This window comes from Chiloscyllium plagiosum, chromosome 32 (assembly GCF_004010195.1).
Source record: "Chiloscyllium plagiosum isolate BGI_BamShark_2017 chromosome 32, ASM401019v2, whole genome shotgun sequence".
In the NCBI taxonomy this organism is placed as follows: Eukaryota; Metazoa; Chordata; class Chondrichthyes; order Orectolobiformes; family Hemiscylliidae; genus Chiloscyllium; species Chiloscyllium plagiosum.
In genome coordinates, this window is record NC_057741.1 from 40,877,297 (window position 1) to 40,883,847 (window position 6,551).

The following is a 6,551-nucleotide window of genomic DNA, read 5'->3' on the forward strand; positions in this document are numbered from 1 at the left end:
GGACAAGTCAAACAGAGAACAGCCAGGGAATTCCTAGAGGCATGGTACTCATCCACAGATTCAATCAATAAGCACATCGACTTGGACCCAATATACCGGCCACTGCAGTGGACAGCTGGAACTGACAACCGGAAGCGGCAGATACAAATCACTATAAATGCCAGAGGAAACATCACAGAAGCGCTTCACAGGAGGCTCCCAAGCACTGAGGATGTCACCTAGACAGGGGACGAAACGTCTGCAACACAAATTCCCAGCTCGGCGAACAGAACCACAGCAACGAGCACTCGAGCTACAAATCTTCTCCCAAACTTTAAATTTGATATAATTGTAAGTAAAAGTCTGCCACCAGCAAAAATCTGCACATTGTTAAACTTCCAGTAGGTAGTGCATGGTAACTAGTTGGAGTTGTTCAGCAGTGTTGTGTGGAGAGTGTCTGAAAACAACATCAGTTATCACACATCATTCCATTGACAGTAAGCCCAGGATTTTTCTTCCTTTCCTAGTTGATCAGGAGATGACCTGTGCTCTTGTATGATAATTTAGCAGAGATCTAGTGCGCATGACATGAGCTCTGGAAGTTGCTAACAATGTGAATGATGCTTCCAGTCTCAGAATATTTACTTCCTGTACACCATTGGGCAGCACGGTGGCACAGTGGTTAGCACTGCTGCCTCACAGCACCAGAGACCCGGGTTCAGTTCCCACCTCAGGCGACTGACTGTGTGGAGTTTGCACATTCTCCCCGTGTCTGCGTGGGTTTCCTCTGGGTGCTCCGGTTTCCTCCCACAGTCCAAAGATGTGCAGGTTAGGTGAATTGGCCACGCTAAATTGCCCGTAGTGTTAGGTAAGGGGTAAATGTAGGGGTATGGGTGGGTTGCGCTTCGGCGGGTCGGTGTGGACTTGTTGGGCCGAAGGGCCTTTTTCCACACTATAATGTAATGTAATGTAATGTAATCTATTGACACAGTGTTTTGTAATTTACAGAAGCTCAGAGGATGTATCAGATCATCAATACTTGGTTCACAAGAGTCAGCAGTACGTTTCTGGTTAAGGGACTTTCCTGACTCTTTCACTTAAGTATCAATATCTTCAACAAAGCTTTCAAGTGTGGTTTGATTTGTCAGTTTTAATTGATATTTGTGATGTGTTGAACATTCTTGTTCTGTAGCATCACTGGGCACTGCAGCCTTCAGGGAACCTCACACCAGATAATACGTGGATTCTCTGTCCCGCATTTATAATTGGATGCTGGTTTCCAGTCAGGTCTTGCATGTTCTCATATCCCTGTTCAAAACTCATGTAAAAATTCACTTGAAATGGCTACTGTTCCAAGGAACAGTGACAGAATGGAATGTGAGAAAACTACAGGCAGGCAGATGCTCATTTTAAGGAGATAACAATGATAGAATATTGTGCAGTAACATAAATACAGAGTGATAGTGTGACATTGATAAGGGCAGTGCTACATTCACACAGCTAACAATGTACTGTGCGCAGTCATGTCAAATTACATTCTGCATTGCTCTGAGGATACTCCAGCATTCAGAGTCTGTCTCACTGCTGTCGTATTGTTTGTCCTGTATCAGTGCAGAATTTTCTGATGCTTATCGTCAATAATAGGTGGGAATTTGACTCCTGAGGGAGCTGAGGTTAGGAGGTAAGAACATGTTGTATGGATAGTCACATCATCTGGGCTCGACATCTGAGCTTCAAGATTATGTACAGCAAGTGGAACACAATGCACGGCCTCAAAAATAATTCCTTTTGTGACCACTAGCAGTCCCGAAGTGCTTTATGGACAATTAAGTATTTTCAAATAGTAATCATGATGGTAACATGGGAAACACCTCAAAGCAGCCAGTTTGCACACAGAAAGCTACCACTAACAGTAATGCGATAGTTGAAATAACTCTAGTGAGGCCTGCATCCTGTCAACAAGTCACTCTTTATTTACCGTGGAAAGTCCTTGACACTGATCCAGTTCCCTCAGAGCCAGCTCTCAGAGTGAACAGGACGTCTGACCTCCCGTTTATATCTGTCAGCCAGGGCTCTCTGATCGGACCAGGTTAACAGCCCCAATCTGAGAACTCAGGTTCTAAGAGGTGCACCTGGCTGATCTTGTTACAGTCATGAAAGTAGTGACCAGATATTCCAATATAATGATACAAATTGGCCATGTGAGCTCTCTAAATAGTAGTTATAGTCATTTATATCCATCTGACAGGGAACAATGGGGCCATGGTGTAACATCTTGGATGAAAGACAGTTCCTCTGTGAGTGCAGCTCTGGCACCCTGACATTCAGCCTTGGGAACAGTCTTAAACAATCTAACAGATCACTTTGGTTCTTTCTAATTTTATACTGCAATAGTTTCAGTTGACTCTCAGTTGGTGACACTTGTCCCCGAGGGAGAGGATTGTAGGTTTATGTTCCACCCTATAGACTTGAGTACAAGAAATTGGCTCCTTTGTCAGGTGAAGTTACGTCACCTGATGAAAAGGCTACGTTCCGAAAGCTTGTGATTTAAAATAAACCTGTTGGACTGTAATCTGGTGTTGTGTGACTTCTGACTTCGTCCACCCCAGTTCAACACTGGCACCATATCATTACTAAGGGTGTGCTGCACTGTCAGAGGGAGTGTCTTTCACATGAAATGTTAAACTTCTTGTAACACTTGCCCGATCTTTCTTTTCAGATAAACCATCTCCTACCATTTAAAGAATTATCTTAGCCAATATGAATGACTAAAGCAGATTATCTGATCACAATCACAGTGCTGTTTGTGGGGACTTGCTGTGTGCAATGTGGCTCCTTTGCTGCATTTCCTAGAATTACAAAGTGACTACAGTCTCAGATTATAAAGCTCTTTGGGACATCCAGTGGTCATAAAAGGAATTTTTTTTCCTTTAATGCATTTTTGTGAACAGTTTACATCAGGACAAGGTGTTAGAAAAGGACAGGCTAACTGCAATTGCTCATTTAACCGAACTCTCTCACCTCAGGATATGGTTCACTAAAAAGACAAATAAATTGAAAATCTACTCAGAGCAGTTTGGTGGCTCAGTGGTTAGCACTGCTGCGGGGCACCAGGGACCTGTGTTCAATTCCACCCTCGGGTAACTGTCTGTGTGGAGTTTGCGCATTCTCCCTGTGTCTGCGTGGGTTTCCTCTTCCCACCCACAATCCAAAGATGGCAGGTTAGGTGGACCGCCGCTCTCTCACCACCAGGGCCTGGAGGAATAACACCTCATCTTCCGCCTTGGAACACTTCAACCCCAGGGCATCATTGTGGACTTCAACAGTTTCCTCATTTCCCCTTCCCCCACCTTTATTCCAGATGAAGGGCTTTTGCCCGAAACGTCGATTTCGCTGCTCCTCGGATGCTGCCTGAACTGCTGTGCTCTTCCAGCACCACTAATCCAGAATCTGGTTTCCAGCATCTGCACTCATTGTTTTTACCTTGTAGAAAATTACTGATAGTGTCCAGGGATGTGCAAACTGGGTGGATTAGCCATGGGAAATGCTAGTTTACAGGGATAGTTGATGAGTTGAATGGCTTGCTTCCATAATGTAGGGATTCAATGATTGTACGCCTATGTAGTAGCATTGTATAGGACAAATCCAATTTGCCAATGCGATCACTGAGGAACAAGTATTTCTCCTTTTCATATAAAATGTTGTTTAGACTGCTACAGCTATCGACACAGGGACTGGAAGTGCTACAATTACACAATACTGAACTCACAGCTGCAGAGTCATGGACACTCCCTATAGACTGTGATAGGAAGAACATTAGGCTCATTAAAGATTATAATAAGGCTTTGTAAAGGGTGAAGAGGAGATTTATTAGATTGGTTCCAGGAATGAAGGAATTTCAGGAAGGTGGAAGCACTGAAGATGCTGGATTTGCTTTTCTGAGAGAGGGCATGTTGAGTCAGGCACAATTTAATATAAATGTTCAAATTTATGAGAAGCATTTAGTGAAATAAATAGAACCTCTTTCATTCAGCAGGCAAGGTGGGGGCATGGTCAATAACCAGAGAGGGCACAGACTGAAGTTAATTACCAAAAGAACCAGAGGGAGGATGAGAATTATCTTTACATCGTGAATTGTTGTGATCTGGAATGCATGGAGAAAGTGAGGGCTGCAGATGCTGGAGATCAGAGCTGAAAATGTGTTGCTGGAAAAGCGCAGCAGGTCAGGCAGCATCCAGGGAACAGGAGAATCGACGTTTCGGGCATAAGCCCTTCTTCAGGAATGAATACCTGAAAAGGCAGTGGATGCATATTCACGATGTAATTTCAACAGGAGATTGAATAAATACATAAAAGTAAACATTTACAGGAAAAAGCAGGAGAATAGACCTATTAGGATAGTTCTACCAAAGAACTAGCATCAATGAAATAGGCTGAGTGGTATCATTTTGTTTCATTCTATGATGACTGTTTGGTGAATGATACCAGGAATGTAAGATTCTAATTCTGCAGAGATATGAACAAAAACTGATTGTTTTTCACTAAAGGAGGAACAATAAAGGAGGAACATAAACTGATTTTCAAAATTAGGAACGCTTTTTGAAAGTGTAAATTATTGTTGAAGTAATTGTGTTCTCGGGTTGGTTAATGATTAACAAGGGAACTAACTGAAGGATGTCATTAAGATCACAAAAGGGGAACTTGGCGACGGCGATTCAGTAGAACTGCCGTGGACGGCTCTGCCTAACAGCCAAGGCATACCGGTGTTTCTTACCATCCCTGGCCAACTTATATGGAGAAATTGTTAATTTAAAAACTTGAAGAACACATATTCATTGACAATTTGGAGTAGGAAGGATGCCAAAAGGAAAAGGAGTGAGCAAACAGCAGCAAAGAGCTCACTCCCCTGCAGCAGTGGCCTCTTCCGAACCCCCGGGGGACCTGACAGACTCACAGGAATTGGCAGCGACAATGGCGTGACTTACCGCGAAGGTTAAGGCTGCAATCGAGGAGATCCGTGCCCAGATCCAACCCCTCGCATCCATGCTGCTGGGAGCTCCAGGGCCTTGGGGAGCGGATGGAGGAGATGGAGGGTCAAACCATGGCCTCGGAAACGGCAATGCAGTCCTCATCCAGACGGATTCAGGCCCCGGAGCAGCAAGTGCGGGCCTTGCAAGATCAGGTCGACGATCTCGAACAGCGAGGTCGGAGGATGAATTTTTGGATTGTCGGCCTCCTGGAGAAGGTGGGCAGCCAGTACGTTTCTTTGAACACTGGCTGCTGCTGTTCCTGGGCCTTCAAATTGAGTCCAGACGGCTGCAGATTGAAAGGGCCTATTGGGTGGCGGTGGACAGGTCGGGGCTGGTAGAGCGCCCCTGCCTGGCCCTAGTGCACTTCCTCACATACAGGGACAAGTAAAGAGGGATAGAAACCTCCGAATTACTGGTGAAAGATCCACAGGTACTGCTCCAATGGGGCCAAAAATCATATTTTTCCAGGATTTCTCAGCTACTGGAATTCGAGAGAGGAAATCCTTCGATGAAGTTAAAAAGAGACTGAGGAACCTGGGTACCCAGTATTCCATGCGGTGCTCTGCTTCAGCCACGAGGACTCTGTTTATACGTTTGACTCAGAGGATAAAGCCATGGCCTTTGTAGACATTTTAAAAAGGACCGAATGGTCTGAAGAATACAGTTAATGTTTGTCCTCTCTTCCCTCTTTCCCTGTATTTTCCCTTTTCCCTTTTTTCCTCTTTCCCTAATAATTAAAAAAAAACAAAAATCTTGGAATATGTTGTTCCAATTATATTTTTATAATGGGATCACATCATGGGAAATTTTATAGTGCCCTTTGTTGTTTTCCCTTTTTCATTTGTTCTTTTTCTCTTTCAGTCACAAGTAGGGGTGACACGGAGCCAGGGATGGGTGGAGTGCTCGTCCTGACTGTCTTTTGTTAACTTAAGGATCATCTCCATGTTTATTTACTTTTTTTCCCTAAGGCTGAGGCACAGTGTGGGTTTGAAGGAGCTGTGTAGGAGGGGATGGGGAGGGTAAGTGCCCCCTATGGGCAGGGGGATAATCTCCTGTTCAAGGTTTTATAGTTGGTTTTCTTTGTAGTTTTTTGGTAGCAATAGTTTTTTGTAGTTATGAAAGAGTAGTTTTGTATACATAATTCTGCGACTCTCTGAGTCTCCACTTGTGCTCGGCGCATTGTAAGCAAGGTTCTCCCTCCCAGGGGTGCAAGGGTCTCTGAAAGGGGATATAGCTAAGTGTTTTGTTAAATAGTGCCCCTAGAACATTAAGGGAAGTTATTCGCCTGTTAAAAGGAAAAACATGCTTTCCACGGGAAAGGGTTAATATCGCTTGTTGCAGGAAACCCATCTTCAACAGTGGGGGTTATGACCGGGTATTCTTTTCATTCTTTACTACTAAAAGTAGGGGAGTGGCTGAACTTGTCCAGAAAAATCTTCTGAAGAAGGGCTTATGCCCGAAACGTCGATTCTCCTGTTCCTTGGATGCTGCCGGATCTGCTGCGCTTTTCCAACAACACATTTTCAGCAGAAAAATCTTCTA